The sequence below is a fragment of the Durio zibethinus genome, chromosome 2 (genome assembly GCF_047325235.1).
Source record: "Durio zibethinus cultivar Kanyao isolate XHJ-2024 chromosome 2, ASM4732523v1, whole genome shotgun sequence".
Classification (NCBI taxonomy): Eukaryota; Viridiplantae; Streptophyta; class Magnoliopsida; order Malvales; family Malvaceae; genus Durio; species Durio zibethinus.
The window spans coordinates 27,871,228-27,891,113 of record NC_143163.1 but is presented as its reverse complement, the minus strand read 5'-3'; the positions used below and the strand labels follow the sequence as shown (position 1 = coordinate 27,891,113).

General features: G+C 40.5%; 2 non-coding genes and 2 pseudogenes across 2 annotated transcripts; all 4 read right to left on the bottom strand.

Moving 5' to 3' along the window:
- Positions 1 to 9,074: 9,074 nt before the first annotated feature.
- Positions 9,075 to 12,462, bottom strand: LOC149520092 (25S ribosomal RNA). The gene has a single exon (XR_016335210.1). It is a non-coding gene; the product is annotated as a 25S ribosomal RNA (ribosomal RNA).
- Positions 12,463 to 13,113: 651 nt separating this feature from the next.
- Positions 13,114 to 16,461, bottom strand: LOC149520091 (25S ribosomal RNA). The gene has a single exon (XR_016335215.1). It is a non-coding gene; the product is annotated as a 25S ribosomal RNA (ribosomal RNA).
- A 230-nt stretch (positions 16,462 to 16,691) lies between these two features.
- On the bottom strand, positions 16,692 to 16,847 carry LOC149520090 (5.8S ribosomal RNA; annotated as a pseudogene).
- A 291-nt stretch (positions 16,848 to 17,138) lies between these two features.
- Positions 17,139 to 18,937, bottom strand: LOC149520089 (18S ribosomal RNA; annotated as a pseudogene).
- Between the last annotated feature and the right edge of the window lie 949 nt (positions 18,938 to 19,886).

Below are 19,886 nucleotides of genomic sequence, written 5' to 3'. Positions count from 1 at the left end.
AGAATGGTGTTCAGGTTTGGCAGAATTAAGCCAAGCCTATATGCAAGCCTCGGTGAGTGTTATATGAGTTTGTAAGTTATAAAAATGGCATCAGCATGGCAAAAATAGGAAGATGTGCCTGAACCCACCTACTACCTAATTGTGGTACGCATGGTGCATGGCCCAAGCCCAAAATACCCTCGCTTGTCTGCGACCCAACATATGCCAATGTTGTTCAAGGGAACTGCCTAGATAATAGGCTAGTATGTGTTGATGATGGTCGAAACATGTGTTGAGACCAAGAGCCAACATTTCCTGATGGTGGTTGAGGCATGTACATGTGTCATAGTCTGCAAGCTGGTCCAAGCCAAGAGGTTCTCTCAAAGTTAAGGACAATTCCAATTCTAGCAAGACAAGGTCTAACAGTTTGAAAGACCAAGCCTTGAGGCCTACAAGAGGTTCAAGTCATAGGAAACTAGCCCAAAATAGTGGTATAGGCAGTGATCAAGACTCTAAAGACTCAGGCATAATGTTCAAGTTTGGCAAAATTGAACCAAGCCCAAATGTGAGTGCTGGAGTGTGATATGTGGGCACCTAGTTAGACATAAGTGTAGGCACTGATGATCGAGGTGCAAGCACATGATCAGCCATGTACGACTATTGATGGTCAAGGTTCGGGTGCACTATCAAACCCAAGTGTGGGCATGCCTAAACATGATCTTAGGAAGATCAAATTTATGGGCTTCTAAAAGGCCCAACACTATTGCACAATCTTTGACTAGCTAGAATTATGCTTAGCACTTGAGTTTCATAGACTAACTTAGGTAGATAGAGTCAATTCCTTATCCTTGGCCACACTAAGTTTCACTTAAGATCAGAGCTCGTGACACATGTACAGTGTATCATTTGGTGCCGATAGTGATTGATGGGCAGACAAATGCCTTAGATGGAGGTCATGGTACATATGTTATGCCAAGTGCCAATGTCATACCCTATGTGAACACCATCGAGGCCAAGGCTTGAGCACTAGCACATGGAGGCTAGACCCTCACTCAATCACCAGGTTGTGAGAATGAGTCCCTACGAGAGTTTCTTGATGCTAAGCCTTAAAACCATTTAGGAGAAGCTTTTAGAAGCCCCAAAAAAATAGTGCTGGCACTGTAGGTGTGAAAGCTCTAGATAAGCTTGGACATATGCTAAGCATATAGGTTTAATACCTTCTAGAAAAGCTAGATACAAATATAGTCATGGGTACTATGGCACCCAAGTAAAGAAACTTATGGAAGGCCTGAGGTGCAGGCAATCTGCAAGAGAGCCTAGAACCTTCTAGACCCAATGCCTTCTTAGTGTGCTATAGTTTTCAATTGTTTCTAAAGTCTGACTAGTCCTTATTGAGTCTCACACTTATTCAACCTAATTGAAGGCTAACTTAGGCATACATGAGAGGTAGTCTTCCATTTCAGGCTGTAAGGTTACAAGGCTTAAGGCCAAAACTTATGACAGTTGGTATCAGAAATGGCTTAGTATGCAACCCTGATCTAAGAAAATGTCTACTTTTGAAATAAGCCACCAACACACTAAGGGGCAAGAGGCTCATGAGACACGTACTACTGGAAGAGGTAAGAAAGGCACCAGTACGTACATGATCTCAACCTTTAATGCCTAATTGGCCAAGGTGGAATTGGCCATAGCTGAAATACAAGATAAGTACAAAGATCAAATGGAAGAATTAGTCTCAGCTGGAAAGAAGATCACAAAAAAGCTAAGGCTAAATCTTTCTAAATAGATCAAAAGCCTTACCCATAAGAACTCTACCCTAAAGGCCTTGGTGGAAGCCATAAAGGAAGAGATGGAGTGGTTCAAGATGAGGCTTTTTGCATGTGAGGCAGTTGTAGAGGGAGGTATATAACAATCACTTTTAGGACTATAGAGATTCCTAAGTTGAAAGAGTTCATGGAAATAGAGTCTACAAAGCACATAGATAACTTTTTATGAGGCATGAAGCAGTATTTTCATGCAATAAGCATTAAGGAGGACACTGCTAAGGTAAGCACCACCTCTATGTATCTTGTAGACATTGCACTTCTATGATGGCATCACTGGTCCAAGAAGGCCAGGCATAGGGGTGTTGCCATTGGAACATGGAAGCGGTTTCAAAGAGAGTTTAGGCAGTAGTTTTACCCATAATACACTGCGAATGAGGCATATGCCAAGCTACGACAACTCACCCAATGTGGAAAAGTGTGGGACTATGTTTGGGAGTTCTTATAACTCATGGTCCAAATTCCCAACCATGGGGAGGATGAGGTCTTTTTCATATTTATGGATGGACTCAAGCCATGGGCTAAGTAAAAGCTAAAGAGGATCGGTGTCTAAGACCTTACCCGAGCCATGACTGCTATTAAATCCTTAGTGGAATTCAATAAATTGGAAAGTTTAAGTCTTCCAAGCCTAAGGGAATGGGCAAAAGTGAGGGAGACAAGGACAAAAGTAGTAGTGGCAATACACCAACACATAAATAGAAGTCCTCCAAGGTGGGAGACAAGAAGAAGGACAAATGGCCGATGACCAAGAATGGATCCATGACCTATATACTTAGCTCCTTAGTGACCACATAGGCCATGAGGGCTCAAGTATAAACAAGGGTTCCCCCTCCCCTATTGGACCAACTCAGGAACTTGTGAACTTATGAGCCAACAAGCTACTCAAGCACATTTGTACATAGCCACATTATTTCAACAATAGAAAGGATCTTGTATTATTTCACCAATGCCTTATTAGTGTGCTATAGTGTTTGATTGTTTCTAAAGTCTAACTAGTCCTTGTTAAGTGGCACACTCACTCAACTCAATTAAAGGCTGACTTAGAGATATGTGAGAGGTAGTTTCCTACTTAAGGCTACATAATTGCAAGGCTTAAGATCGAAGCCTATGAACTAGCATCTATCGAAGAGGTGGTTGAGGCAACAACCCACACCAAGGCCTGCTTGTGTCATCGATGGTCAAGGTGAGTGCCCACACTAAGTGCTAGTGTTACGAGCTTTAATTTTAAGCCAAACTCTATGTGGCCTTAGATTAGGAATGGACTTCTTATGCCTAAGTCAACCTATGAAACAAGCATACGAGCACAAAACAAACACCAAAAGATAGAATATGGAAGCTGAAGAACATAAATGCTTGAATGCTCTGTATATTACTCAATGGTGAATGATTACAAATGAGGATAGGGTGGCCTTTTATTTATAGTTGAGGCCCTATCTCTAGTATGGTAGTTTCTAATATTAAGGGATACATTTTTAAATTCAAAAATATAGATTACATCATTAAACCTAAGGATTGACCAGGTCTTCCTCTATTCTAGGCATGTGCTATAAATCCTAAAGGCTTTTAAATGGTTTTGGGTTGCTCTTACTTTTCTAGGCCTAACTAGTTACAATGTAGGCATGTTACGAGCCTGGTCCTGGTGTTGCATGTAGGACTAACTATTGGGCAGGTGGTCTGCATGTTTCTATCATGATTATTACATCCATCTCTATCTCTGGTGCTAAGCCTTGGTTGCTAGGGTGCTATCTTTAACTCCTAGTGTGCTTGCTCGAGGTGTGACATTCTTTCCCACCTGATCTCATGATGCCCTTGTCATATCCTTTGTGTGGAACTACCTGATCTAGTCCTAGAACTACCATAAGTTTTTAGTTGGTTCCCAACTAGCTTCATTATCTAGAAGCCCTTTTCACTACACTAAATACTCTTATCTTGGTTTATAACTTTACCGTCTCATGATCTAATTAGCAAGAATGCATTGGACCTCTTTCTCATATGAGACCCTAGCTTTCATTGATGCACGTCTTGACTTTGCTCACCTCGGATTCCTTTGGTCCTCACGGAATGGCTTTAACATGCTAACATGAAAAATTGGGCATACCTTTAACTTTGGTGGCATATACAACTTGTAGTCAACCTTACCTACCCTTTTAAAAACTTTGAAAGGTCTTTCGTACATCTAAACTAGGCCCTTATGTAGACCCTTGTTGTGTATGATGGGGTGCAACTTCACCAAAGCCAAGTCCCTTACTTGGAATTGCACATCCTTTCATTTTTGGTCTACCTATTTCTTGGACTTCTTTACTACTTTGTGTCGACAGACTCTGGCTAGGTTGACATGTTCCTACCAAGCCTTGGCAAACTTATATGCTATTGGGTTAAACCCTGTGTAACCCACTGCAATCGAACCTGGCATTAGTGGCTGCTACCTTGCCATGATATCGAAAGGGCTCTAGTGTTTTAGTTCATTCTACTGTAGGTTGTATGAGAATTAGGCAACATTAAGCAATTTAGGTCGGTCCTGCTGTGTGGCACTCACATAATGCTTGAGCTAGACCTCTAATAGTCTATTTACTCATTTGGTCTACCCAGTGGAAAAATTCATGTCTGACTCTAACAGCTTGAACAACTCGGTCTAGAACCACCTTATGAATTGTATGTCCTATTCACCAACAATGATATGTGGTACTCCCTAGTACTTCACCATGTTTCTCAGGAGTAAATAGGCTGCCTCCTCGGTTTGGCACTCTTCAGTTGTTGGAATGAAAGCCCTGTATTTAGAAAATCTATCCACCACTACCATAATGCTTCCAAACCTATCCATCTTGGGTAAGCTAACTATGAAATCTATAGTGAAGCTTTTCTATGGTCACTCTGGTATGGGCAAAGGCTCTAAGACACTGGTCGATAGCTTGAGCTCTACTTTGTCTTGTTGGCAGAATAAATAGGCTTTCATATAGGTGTCAACATCATCCCTTCTGTATAGCTAATAGTATCGATTCTCTAGCAAGGCTAAGGTGTGGTGCACACTTGGGTGACTAGCCCACTTTAAGTTATGGCACTCTTACATCATCTCTATGTGGAGTTTCTTACATTATGGCATAAAGAATCGACTACCCCTAGTGTATAATAAATCATCCTATAGCCAAAATTGTCTAGTCTTACCTTACTTGGCATGGTAGATAAGAGTTTTTGCTAAAAAATCATGGGATAGCACTTATCAGATCGTAGCACCAAGGCCACTTCTAGTTGACTAATGACAACAAGGCTCACCTTTTGGCTGAGGGCATCAACCATTATGTGTGCATGCCCATCTTGTACTCTAACCTATGACCAAATTCTACAAAAAAGTCTTGCCAGTAGTCTTACTTGGGGGATGACTTCTTTTGTCTAGAACTAGCTAGTTAAATGTTATCAGTTTTGACCACAAACTTTGACCCCAACAGGTAGTATCCTAAGTGTGCAAGCAGTGCACCATTACTATCATATCTTTTTCCTAGATCATGTATCTATGCTCAATCCCATTAAGCTTCTAGCTCTTGAATGCAATTAGATGGTTTTCCTACATCAATACACCCTATACAATTTGGCATGGTTTGGTAAGGCTAAGACTGGCTCTTTGGTCACTTCCCACTTCAATTGATCAAAGGCCTACTAGAATTCAAGCCTCTACTCCCACACTTTCCCTTTATTAAGCATGTTAGTCACTGGTGTGGTGATGGATGAGTGGCCTTTGATGAAGTGCCAATAATAGTTAACTAGCCTAAAGAATGATCTTAGCTCAGTGACCTTGGTTGGTAGTTACCAATCTAGAATTGCATAGACCTTGTTGGCATCCTTGTGTATCTTGCCACCTTCCACTATGTGGCCTAGAAACAATATCTCTCTAGGCAAATGAGCAATTCTCTTTCTTTATGAATAGTTTATTCACCTATAAAACCTAAAACACCTACCTCAAATGGTCCACATGCTCCTCTAATGTTAAGCTATAGATCACAATATCATCAAGATAAACCATAACAAAATGATCAAAAAACAGTTGTAGTACCTTGTTCATAAGCATGCAAAATGTTATTGGTGTGTTAGTGAGTCCAAATGCCATCACTAAGAACTCGTAAAAAGCCATAATGGGTGATAAAGGTGGTTTTGGGCTTATCTCCCTCTACAACCTTGACCTGGCAATACCCTGACTACAAATCTAGCTTGGTGAACCACCTTGCACTTCCAAGTTGGTTGAAAAAGTTAGCAATAAGGGGGATAGGATACTTGTTCTTGATGGTCAGCTTCTTCAATGCTCGGTAGTCGATACACAACTGTAAAGACCTATCATGCTTACGTTGGAATAGAATTAGGGCACCATGTAGGGCCTTGGATGGCCTGATGTAGCCAGCATTGATCGGCACCTTAAGTTGTTTCCTCAAATCCTCTAACTCTGAGGGTGACATTTGGTAAGAAGTCATGGCTGATAGTTTGGCCTCAAGCACTAGCTTAATCTTATGGTCCACCTTTCTCTTAGGTGGTAGCTTTTTAGCAACTATGCAGGCTAGCACTTTCAAAGGGATGTTAGATTCTGGCTTATTAGTTTTGTCATACTTCAGGGTAGCCAAGAAGGTGTCTTCATTCTTACTTATTACCTTGGCTAATTGAATGGCTGATAGCACTTTAATCCTAGGCCTATACTCACACCTTAGTGGTACTAAGCATTGGCATCGTGCATCCACAATGCATATGCAATTGGCAAAAGGCACAATGAGGGCATTAATTCGAACAAGGAAATCTAAACTAACCACAAACTCATAATCATCTAAAGGTATTACCTTAATGGTTTCCTTGCCCTACCAATGTCCAAGTTGTAGCTCTCACCCATGTGTCACTTAATGGTTAGGACCTCTTTAAAGTTGATTGTCTTGATGGTACCAATCCCCTTATGCACCTTCAAGCTGAATTTTTGGGCTCTATCACCAAAAATGAATTGTGACCACTATAACGTTCATTTTCTTGCCCACAACGAATAGATCCACATACATCAGTCCCTTTGGCTTGCAACTCCCATTACCTTAGATTGCATTAAGCACAGTTGAGCCAAGCTTTGCCATCTCTCTTTTTGGCTCCTTATTCCACCATTTGTCTATGGCAACCAACTTGCCCTTCTTGGGGCTGTCTTGTGCTATATGTGGTCTTAAACATAAGAAGCAAAAGATCGACTCTTGGTCCCTCATAGCCTTCTACTTCTTTGCTAGTGGCTTTCCCTGGCCATCATTGGCTAAACAATATTGGTCCCTATCTTTGGCCTACCATAACAATCTCCACCCTTGGACTATCATTCATGATCTCTCTTGCCCTTGCCTTTCTTTTTAGGCTTGGAAAACTTGAACTTGTTCTATGGCTTAAACTCCACCAAGGACTTAGCAATGGTCATGGCTTTGGCTAGATTACAGACTTCCCTTCTCTGCAGCTCGTGCTTCACCCATGGCTTGAGTCCATCCATGAAGGTGAAAAGACCCTCGATCTCATTCAAATCTAAAATTTATAGTATAAATTTAGAGAATTTTTGGACATACTCTTGTATCTCACCTTACTAAGTAAGCTTACATACCTTTGCACGTGCCTCATCATTGGCATACTTGAGGTAGAATTACTCCCTGAATTCCTCTTTGAACTCCTCCTAGGTTTTAATCAAGGCACCACCATGCCTCACATCATTGCACTTGTGCCTCCACCACAATAAGGCAACATTAGTAAGATACACTGAAGTGATGCTTACTTTAGTAGCATCTTCCTGCATGCCTGTGGCCTAAAAGCACTGGTCTATCCCCAATAGAAAGTTACCCACTTACTTAGCAGCCCTAGTCCTCTTGAACTCTTTAGGTTTAGGGATATCCATATGAGCTCTAGGCACTCCAGCAATTATGCCATTCATAATGGCTATTTTGCAAGTAGTGAGCTCCAACTTGAGCTCTTCCATCTCCTTGTGCATAGTCTCCACCAGGGCCTCTAAGGCCTCATTCCATTAGGTGAACGTGTCAATGGTCCGGTTTAGGGTAGCTTGCATCTTACCTTTGAGCACCTCTTCTATGGGGTCCAAATCCTTAATGTGATTCTCCACCTCATCAAGCTTCTACTTTACATCAGCTACTATCACCTCCACCTGGCCAACCACCCATCCATGGTAGACCAAATATCCATCAAACTAGCTTTCTTGCCCCTTCCATGGCCCTACTCCTAGGCCTCTGGTTGTTGGCTAGCAACATCACTTTTAGATGCCATTTTATCTAACACATTGAGTGTGACATAAACACAACCACTAAGCAGAACCTGCTTTAATACCAACTGTCATAGGCTTTGGTCTTAAGGTAAACTTCATGTGGCTTTAGACTAGGAATGGACTATGTATGCCTAAGTCAACCTATGAAACAAGCGTGCGGGCATAAAACAAACACCAAAAGGCAAAATACAAAAGCTTGGTAACATAAGGGAATGTTAGAATACTCTGTATAATTCTCAATGGTGAATGATTACAAATATGGGTAGGATGACCCTCTATTTATAGTTGAACCCTAGCTCTAGTATGGTAGTTCTAATATCAAGGGATTACATTTTTAATTTCAAAAATACAGATTACATCCTTGATCCTAAAGATTGACTAGGTCTTTCTCTGTTTTAGGGGTATGCTATAGATCTTGAAGGTTTTTATATGGTTTTAGGTCAGCCTCTTAGGCCCACTTGGCTGCATGGGCAAGATTAACTGTCAGGTGGGTGATTCAAATGTTTCTACCATGATTATTATAGGAACTCCAACCTCTATCACTAGTGCTTGAGCTTTGGCCACTGAGGCACAATCTTTATCTTTTAGTGTGCATACCAGAAGCATGACACCAGAATTTAGTGATGGTGTTTGAGGCAACATCCCACATGAAGGGGCCAGCATCTGCTAATGGTGTCTGAGGCAAGAACAAGCTAGCATCTGTCGATGGTGTTGGATGTGATTGCCAGCATCAACCAAGGGCCAAATGCTACTGAAGGCATTTGAGGTAATAGCCCACACTAGGGCTAGCATGTGCCGATAGGGTTCAAGGCAAATGCTCACACCAAGGGTAAGTTATCCTTGTTACAAATACCAATGGCATTTATTTGTTATTTAGTTGGATGCTTGAGGGAAGGATGTCATCACCTAGCTAAATCAATTACAATGGAGAACACTATTCATCTTCAACCCCAAGGGGGTGAGGTGTAAACAAATGAAGTCAAAAGACTTTGGTGGCTCTAGAGAGAGGGATGAATCAAAGCGATAAAGGGCTAGATCTTAGTGGATCATGGTAGCAAGGCCATTTTGCCACTTACAATACCCTGTCACATATTTAAGTCATCTACAAAGCATTCTACCTGTCACTTGGTGGGAATTGAACTCCAAGGTGGCCTACGTGGCTTGTCCGCTATGGGGCTGTACCTACAACACATGCCTTAGGGGCCATGAGCCCTTACTATGGGTCAGCAATCGAGCAACAAGTGCATACATCACTTTTAGCCTAAATTTTAACTTAAAGGTGTTCAGTCATAATCTAGAAAATGGTAGCTTCGTGCCACTAGCTTTTCAACCAAGCATAATGACCAATTGTGTGAATCAATAGTTCCTCTCATACTAGGTTGAATTACTACTGTGACATTGCCATTAGTAGGGTAAAACTAACTTGTCTCATGATGGTCTGAACCCAACTCTTGTTCCTTATTAACGGTTGAACAATCCAAAACTTGGTGAATTCTACTTGATAATGATAGGAAGAGTTGACATCAAATGATCGAAAGCAACGTTGCTATGAATGCTTGGATGCCATAAGCCAATTATCCCTATTGTAACTATTCTGACGCCTTTAGCTTCAAATTTTAAAGGTTTAAAAAATCGATAGGCCATGCTTTCACAGTTTGTATTCGTATTGGAAATCAGAATCAAACAAGCTTTTACCCTTTTATTTTATATGAGATTTCTATTCTCATTGAGCTCATCTTATGATACCTATATTATCTTTTAATAGATGTGTTGCCATAACCAAACTCACCACCTAACAATGTCTTTCACCTAGATCAATCGATTGAGGTTCGCCTTGGGTCTAAAAGAAGGGGTTGTGCCCTACCTTTGACTCATGAAATAAGTAAAATAATGTTAAAAGTAGTGGTATTTCAATTTCACCCTAGGGCTCCCACTTATCCTACACCTCTCAGTCATTTCACAAAGTCAACCTAGAGTTAAGCTTAATAGGGTCTTTTTCCGTACTAATTTTACCAAGCCCATTCCCTTGGTTATGGTTTAGCTGGATAGTAGACAAAGACAACGGGAATCTTGTTAATCTATTCATGCACATCACTAATTAGATGGTGAGTCATTTGGCTACCTTAAAAGAGTCATAGTTACTCCCACCATTTACCTACGCTTGGTTGAATTTTTTCACTTTGAAATTTAGAACATTAGGTAGAAATCACATTATGTCAGCATCCGTAGGGACCATCACAATGCTGTGTTTTAATTAAACAATTGGATTCCCCTTGTTCATACCAATTTTAAATTAACTGTTTGTCACCCGAGAAAGGCCCTTGAAGGAGCTATTCCCAATCTGTCCCCTAATAGGCCCATAGTGAACCACTCTTATTGTCAGAGTAGCTTGACCAGTGCACTAGTAATCGATCGATTTAGGACTAAGACCCTCATGCCTAGCCCTTAAAGCCAATCTTTTTCCTGAGGTTATGATCCATTTTGTCAACTTTCGTTGCCTACATTGATCCATCAACCAAAGGCTATTCAACTTGGAGACCTGATGCGATTATAAGTATGATTAGGTGTGAATGGCACTTAGTCTTCTGGATTATCAAGGGCCATAGGGGGTGAACTAGACACCACATGATATGTGATGCTTTTCAACCATGGGACCTTACTTTTGGTTGAGCCATTTCTAGGGTGGGTAGGCCATTAAACAAAAAAGATAACTTTTCTCAAGGCCCTTACTTGTATCTTTGGACTCCTTAATGTTGCTATCAGCTATCACATTTCGATTTAAGAATTTTAACCAAATTTTTTTTTAAACTCGTGTTGGACGCACTGTCAAATGGGCTTCCCTCATCTCTTAGGATTGACTAACCCATGTGCAAGTGTCATTCACATGAAACCTTTCCCTTTTTCGGCCTTCAAAGTTCTTATTTGAATATTTGCTACTACCACCAAGATCTACATCGATGGCTATTTTAATCAGGCTTGTATCCTGGGTTTTACAGTGACCATCATGCCTTCTGACTCATCAGTGCTTGGCCCTTACACCGATGGGCTAGTATAGGTTGAGCACTTAAACGCCATCCATTTTCAAGGCTAATTAATTTGGTAGGTGAGTTGTTACACACTCCTTAGTAGATTTTGACTTCCATGACCACCACCTATTGTCTTAATCAACCACCACCCTTTATGGAATCTAGGTTAGTGCATAGCTAGGCACCATAACTTAGCTTCTGGCTCATCTCGCATCGCCAGTTCTACTTACTAAAAATAGCCCACTTAGAGCTTACTATTCTATAGTGCAGCTTAATGAAGCAGTTGTGCCATCTTACCTATTTATAGTTTAAGAATAAATTAAGGGCATTGTGCCCTCAATTCCTCTAATCATTGGCTTTACTTGATAGAACTCTTTACAGGCTCTAACTATCCCAAGGGAAATTTTAAAGGGAACTAGCTACTAGACGATTTGATTAGTCTTTCACCCTTATACCCAAGTCAGGCAAACAATTTGCATTAGTATCACTGCAAGCCTCCACTAGAGTTTTCTCTAGCTTCACTTTTAGGTATAGTTCATCATCTTTTAGGTCCCGATAAGAATACTCACACTTGAACCTTTCTCAAAAGATGAAGGTCAATCGATGGTGCACTTGTGAAAGATCCTATCAATCAACTTCTTTACACCTTACAAGTTTTTTAGCTAGTTGACTCACACACATGTCAGACATCTTGGTCCATATTTCAAAATAGGCATGATGGGAAGCTTGTAGGCTAACATAGCACATTGATGTCGAGGCACACAAAGATGGTGCGTGCTTCATTCCATGCTCATGGTGATGACATCTCTACAAGCATATCGAAAGCCTAGGTTTGGGCCACCATTGTGACCTACGTCAGTATGCCCTAAGCCAATCGATATGCCCTTAGCCAATAGATTGACTAGCTCTCACCATTCCACATCAATCAAGGTGAATCACTAGCCCCTATCCACTTCCCTATTAACAATTTCAAGCACTCTGTGACTTTCTTTTCAAAGACTTTTTCATATTTTGCTCGTAGTACTTGTTCATTATCAATCTTTTGCTTGTATTTAGCCTTGGATGAAATTTACTACCTAATTAGGGTTGCATTCCCAAACAACCCAACTTGTAAATAGCACCTCATGGTGTGACAGGATCTAGGCACAACAGGGCTCTCACCTTCTCTAATGCCCCTTTTCAAGGGACTTAGGCCTAGTTCACCACTGAGGATACTTCTTCATATTACAATTTGGATGTCGAGGGTGATTGATTCTTAAGCTAGGCTCTTCATAGTTTGCTCATCGTTACTAGGGGAATCCTAGTAAATTTTTTTTCCTTTACTTATTGATATGCTTAAACTCAATAGGTGATCTCGTCTAACTTGAGGTCACCTTACAAGCATTGACTAAGCGATGCGGGGGGTCTAATAGGGTTGGATGGACAACGAGTGCATGTCACTGGAGATGAGGCATGCTAGGAGCTTTACCACTAATGGTCATGAGGTTATCTACCAAAAAGATGTTCGAGGCAACAACCTTTACCAAGTGCCAGCATTTGCCAAAGCGGTGTCCCAAGTAACAACCCACACCAAGGGCCTGCTTGTGCTGACGGTCATTAAGGTAAGTGCCCACACTAAGTGCTAGCATTGATAATGGTGTCCAAGGAAACATCCCACACCAAGGGGCCAGCATCTGTTGATGGTGTCCAAGGCAACAATAAGCCATCATTTGCTGATGGTGTTAGATGCAATTGCCTATACCAACTAAAGGCTAGATGTTATTGATGGCATTCGAGGCAATAGCCCACACCAGGGGCTAATGTGTGCCGATAGGATTCAAGACAAATGTTTGCACCAAAGGCAAGCTCATCCCTATAACAAATACTAAAGGCATTTGTTTGTCATTTAGTTAGACACTTGAGGTAGAGATGTCATTGCTCGGTTGAATCTATTGTAATGGAGAATATTATTCATCTCCAACCCCAATGGGGTGCGATGTAAAAAATTGAAGTGAAAAGACTTCGATGGGTGTGAGGGGGAAGGACAAATCAAAGCGACAAAGGGTTGAATCTTAGAGGATCATGGTAGCAAGGCCATGATACCACTTACAATACCCTATCATGTATTTAAGTTGTTTGTAAAGGATTCTACCTATCGCTTGGTGGGAATTGAGATCCAAGGAGGCTCGTGTGGCTTGTTCACCACGGGAGGTATTCTGTGCCTTTGGGGACCATGGCACCCTATTATAGGTCAACAATTAAGTGTTGGGTGTGTATATCACTTCTAGCCCAGATTTTGACTTAAAGGCATTCAATCATAATCCAACACATGATAGCTTCATGCCACTAGCTTTTCAACCAAGCACAATGACTAATTATGTGAATCAATAGTTCCTTTTGTACTAGATTGAATCATTATTGTGACATTGCAATCAGTAAGGTAAAACTAACTTATCTCATGATGGTCTAAACCTAGCTTACATTTCTTATGGTTGGTGAACAATCCAACACTTGGTGAATTCTGCTTCATAATGATAAGAAGAGCCAATATCAAAGGATCAAAAAGCAATGTTACAATGAATGCTTGGCTGCCATAGGCCAGTCATCCTTGTGGTAAATTTTTTTACACCTCTAGCTTTAAATTTTAAAGGTCTAAAGCATCGATAGGCAATGCTTTCATGGTTTGTATTTGTATAAGAAATCAGAGCCAAACAAGCTTTGACCCTTTTGTTCCACACTAGATTTTTATTCTCATTGAACTTATCTTAGGACACCTGGGTTATCTTTTAATAGATGTGCCACCCTAGCCATACTCTCTACCTGACAAAGTCTTTCACTTGGATCAACTGACTGAGGCCAACCTTAGATCCACAAAAAAAGGTCATGCCCCATCACCGATTCATGGAATAAGTAAAATAATGTTAAAAGTAGTGGTATTTCAGTTTTGCTCGAGGGCTCCCACTTAACCTACACCTCTGAAGTCATTTCACAAAGTCAGACTAGAGTCTAGCTCAACAAGGTCTTCTTTCCCCGTTGATTTTGCCAAGCTTATTTCCTTTGTTGTGGTTTCACTGGATAGTAGATAGAAATAGTGGGAATCTCATTAATCCATTCATGTGCAACACTAATTAGATGATGAGGCATTTGGCTACCTTAAGAGAGTCATAGTTACTCCTACCATTTACCCATACTTGGTTAAATTTCTTTACTTTGGCATTCAAAGCACTGGGTAGAAATCACATTGTGTGAGCATCCACAAGGACTATCACAATGCTTTATTTTAATTAAATAGTTGGATTCCCCTTTTTGATACTAGTTTTAAGTCAACTATTCATTATTTAGAAAAGGCCTCGGAGGGAGCCATTCCCAATCCATCCCTTGGGTAGCACATGGCAACCCACTCTTGCCACGATAGTAGCTTGAGTAGTGCACTAGTAGTCAATAGGTTCATGACTAGGACTCCCATGCCCAGCTCTTAGAGCCAATCTTTTTTCTGAGGTTACGGATTCATTTTGCCAACTTCCCTTGCCTACATTGTTCCATTGACCAGAGCTTGTTCACCTTGGAAACCAGATGTAGTTATGAGTGTGATTGAGCACAAACGACACTCAATCTTCCAAATTTTCAAGGGCTACTGAAGGCACATTGGACACCACTCAATGTGTGATGATTTTTTGACTGCTGAACTCTACTTTTGACTAAGCCATTTTTAGGGTGGCCAAGCCATTAAATAAAAAAGATAACTCTTCTTGAGGCCTCCACTAACATCTTCAGACTCCCTAACATTGCCATCAATTGTCATGTCCCAGTTCAAGAATTTTAACTCGATTCTTTATCAAAGATCATGCTGGATGTGATATCGAATGGACTTTCCTCGTCTCTTAGGATCAACTAACCCATGTGCAAATGCCATTTACTTGGAACCTTTCCTTTCTTTGCCTTTCAAAGTTCTCATTTTAATATTTGCTACTACATCCAAGATCTACATAGATAGTCACTTCATTCGGGCTTGCACCCATAGTTTTACAATGACCGCCATGCCCTCCTACTCATTAGGGCCTAAACCTTGCCCTAATGGACAGGTATAAGTCTCATGCTTAAGTGCCATCCATTTTCATAGCTAGTTGATTCAATAAGTGAGTTGTTACACATTCTTTAGAGGATTTCAACTTTTATGACCATCATCTTGCTGTCTTAATCAACCAACACCTTTTGTGCATTCTAGGTTAATGTGTAGTTAGGCACCATAACTTGGCTTCTAATTCATCCCGCATTACCAATTTTGCTTACTAAAAATAACCCATTTGGAGCTCTTGATTTCGAGGTGTGGCTCAATGAAGTAGCTGCGTCGTCCTACCTATTTAAAGTTTAAGAATAGGTTAAAGATGTCTCACCCTCGATGCCTCTAATCATTGGCTTTACTTGATAGAACTCGCTAAGGGTTCTAACTATCCTAATGGAAACTTTGGAGAGAACCAGTTACTAGATGGTTCAATTAGTCTTTCACCCCTATACCTAAGTCAGATGAACGATTTGCATGTCAGTATAGATGCAAGCCTCTACCAGAGTTTCCTTTAGCTTCACCCTATTCTGGCATTTCATCATCTTTTGAGCCCTAACAGGCGAGCTCATACTCGAACTTTTTTCAAAAAATCAAGGTTTGTTAGTGGTGCACTAGTGAGAGATCCCACCAATCAGCTTCTTTGCACTTTATAGGTTTTTTAGCTTGTTAACTTGCACACAGTTTAGAGTCCTTAGTCCGTGTTTCAAGATGAGCTAGATAGGGAGCATACTGAGATAGCATGTGCTACATTCCATGAATGTGGTGATGATGTCTCCATAGGCATATTGAAAGCCCAAGCTTGGGCCACTACTATGACTTACATTAGTCTATGCCGCGAGCTAATCTATAGATCGATTCTTACAGTTCCACATCTGATTGGGACATATTGTCGACTGGCATCCACTTCCCTCATAACAATTTCAAGCACTCTTTGACTCTCTTTTAAAAGTCTTTTGCATCTTTCTTTTGTTGTACTTGTTTGTTTTCGATCTTTCGCTCATATTTAGCCTTGGAAAAAATTTACTACTCGATTGAGGCTACATTTTTAAACAACCCAACTTGTAGATTGTGCCTCATGGTGCAATAGGGTCGAGGCATAATGGGTTACTCACCCTTTTCGGTGCCTATTTTTAAAGGACTTGTACTTGGGCTCGGTCTGCCATTAAGGACACTTTTCTAAATTATTATCTGAATGGTGAGGACACCTAATTCTTAAGTTAAGCTTTTCCTAGTTTGCTCACTGTTATTAGGGGAATACTAGTAAGTTTCATTTTCTTTGCTTATTAATATGCTTAAAGTCAGTAGATGATCCCACTTGTCTTAGGGTCGAGATATGAGTATTGATCGAGCGATATGGGGGGTCTAATGAAGTCTGGATGGATGATGAGTGTGTGTCAACGAAGGCAAGGCAGGTTAGGAGGTTTACACTAACAGTCACAGCACTATCATTACTAGAGACTCACTTTCAGGCCAACCACAACCAATGAGATCATGAGAGGCCATCTTTCACCCCTTTACCTAGAGTCTGATGGATGGGGTTTGAAAGGGGTGACATTGCATGACACTTAAGTAGGTGTGCCCTTGGCCTAATGGCTTGTGCTGTAACTTGCATTCAAAGACTTAGTGGTTTATGAGATTATGCAATTCATATCAAGTATCACATTTTGCTACGTTCTTTATTAATGTAAGAGCCAAGATATCCATTGCCAAGAGTCATTTTGGTTTTCCATGAAAAAAGGTGTCACCGTGTTGCCTATGCATGCATCGAGAATAGGATGGCAATAGCACACATGCTCTTTTTCATTTCAATTCCTTAGTGTAATTCTCATTAGAGGTTCGTAATTCTATTATGGGTGACAATACTGATCATTTCACCCACCTGAAAGGTAAAACAAAGTGACCATCACACTCGTTAGAGATCGAAAGGGGCTCAGGGTATGGAGGCTCCCTTGCTCTTTTGGTGTTTTGTTAATGCATTCATATGTCATTTGTTGAGTGGGTTTCGACAATGATTGTTCTATAGGTTCACCAATGGAAACCTTATTTTGACTTTTCCTTATTTTAAATGATAAGGTTTACTTCTCACCATGTCACGAACAGTGAACTATCCACGTTGCCATGATTTGAATACTTCTTTAGACCATTCAATTGATAGGAGCAATGGGTGACATGTACAAAAAGCAAGGACATAGTTAACATAAACTGATGACTCATGCTTACTAGGAATTCCTCATTGAAGACCAATAATTACAATGATCTATCCCTATCATGAAAAAATTTCAAAGATTACCCAGGCCTATTGGCCAAGGCTATAGACTTATTGAATACTTTAGTGTAGCACACATGCAGCCCAGAATATCTAAGGTCATCACAGACTTGTTATTGCCTCAAACTTTCTTGGCCTAAGTAGCCATAGTCCCTTTAAGAAGCTAGCTATAAAGTATCACCTCCATGTAGCTAGTTAATAGGTTGAGGTCTTGTTTATTAACAAAATTAACCAAACAAATCACTCCACCAACTAAAAACAGCCATGCACCATCCCTCATAGAATCAAGAAAGAGCTATAAGTTTGTCAATCCTTACTATGTTTGGACTTGGTAAGTTTCCTCGTGTTGAGTCAAATTAAGTTGTAGGCTCCACTCCTAGTGGTGCCCTTCAACAATTCCTTTAAGTTTCAACCTTGCGACCATACTCCCCCTGAACCCAAAGACTTTGCTTTCTCTTAAGATGCCTATAAAGTCCTAAAAGTAACATTTGTCGATCTCTGGTTGACATCGTTTATGGTTGAGACTAGAACAGTATCTAATCATCTTCGAGCCCCCATCTCTCATTCTTCATTAATGAAAACATCATTGGCAAATGCTTTCATAGTTGTTCATCTTTCATAAATCCAAGAATTTCACCTCTAACTATGAAATACGAATGCCTCTAACTATCCCCATTAATCATTACTCTGATCCCAAAGGCTAACATAATAGGAATAAAATCCTATGACATTATCTCACACTAATGTATACAAGCATATGCCTACTTTGAGCACTCTAATTTCTTCAAAGTAATAGTGCCAAAGGAATCACTTAGCCAGTTAAGGCCAAGAGTGTATCACTGATAGTAGAGATGAGTTGACCAATGCTCACCATGAGGTAGACTGGATGACCTAGCCCTAGTTCCAACTATAAGCTTTTTAACTGTAACACTATATATATGCTATTGGAACTAGAATCACCATAGCTGCTAGCACCAGACTTGCTCTCCAATGGATTATTGCTAAGGGATTTAGATTGTACTCATTCTAATTACCAGACTCATAAAGCTTGGTATTGTTACTTATTATCACTACTTCCTAGCATCAAGATTGGGTAATTTGTGCACCTACTACCTTCTTTGGATGTGGTAGTTGTTTATCAAGCTCTCTCTCTAGAATCGAACCTTAATTCTTCGTCACCTGTCACCACCATAGTAGGCCACTATCTTACTATCAAAAGTTGATAGGGTAGAAATTTGAAGGATGCATCACTGGCACAAAGGACGTATGATCCATCAAGTTATGATGAATCATTAGAGCAATGGGCAAAGCCCACATTAACCTTTTATCTAATAAATGCATTCTTTCCAAAAGTTAAGGTTTGTTGCATGTTTTAGCTCTAAAATTACTATGGTTATCTAAGTAGTAAATACCATAAAACAAACCTTAACTAATTTAAGGAGCCATTCACATTTTCACAACCTAAATTAGTTCAAGCTTACACATGCATGGTTTAATCTTTGAGAAAAGCATATGACTAATGGTAGGATTAACTTGGTGGCATTCTTTTAGAACATTGGCACCATATGGGCTTCAATGCACTGATTGACCAGTGGAGAGAGCCAACATATAGCACAAATATCCTATGTGTCAAGCACATCAAATGCATAGTATCGAACAAATAAGGGTTAAGAGCTCATGCCCATAAAACTTTTGACATTTGAGAGCATAATCAAACACTAGTACACCAATGTAGCCATAAAGGTTTAGGTGGCACACTTGGGGCACTGGGCACAATTGTGGTTTGACTTAGGTAGCAATGACATGACACCACCAATGCCTAGCTTGGCTAGGACAACACATACAAACTCTATTGTCACCACTTTAAGGGGACATTGCTTCATTTAGGGACTTGTTCTTAAGGTCTTGGGTAGCATCGGCTGCACACATGAGCTTGGCCAGGCTGAGATGATGAAAAGGGACCCCAAGACTACCTAATGCTCGAGGGACTTGACTAGACTAAGCCAACCACCATAGCTTTTGCTTGCACCACCCTAGGGAGCTATTGCCTAATTTAAGGACTTGGTCTAGGTCTAGGATAGCATAAGCCATATGTAAGAGCTTGAGCTTTGCATAGCTAAGTCCATTTTTTATGTGCATGCTAATTGATCGAGGCCATCAGTGCTTGTAGGTCATTAGAGCAACTAGTCACCAGATAACATGACCAAAAAACATGCACAACTTAGATTTTACTCTAAGAATGTTGTCATCAATGTATGCAAGATAGGCCTATCATGTAAACCTCTTTTTTTGTAAAAGGGAGAGGGGGCTCGGACAACCACCTCCTAAAGGGCATAAGAGATTTTATAGATAGGCCAACAATAGACATTAAAGTGTTTGTAATGGGGACACTTTTTTCAAACAAAAAATATCTTACACCAAGGGTCCGCAGGCACCGTTAGTGGTTGAGGCATGTGCCTGCACTAAGGCCCAGCATGTGTCGATGGTC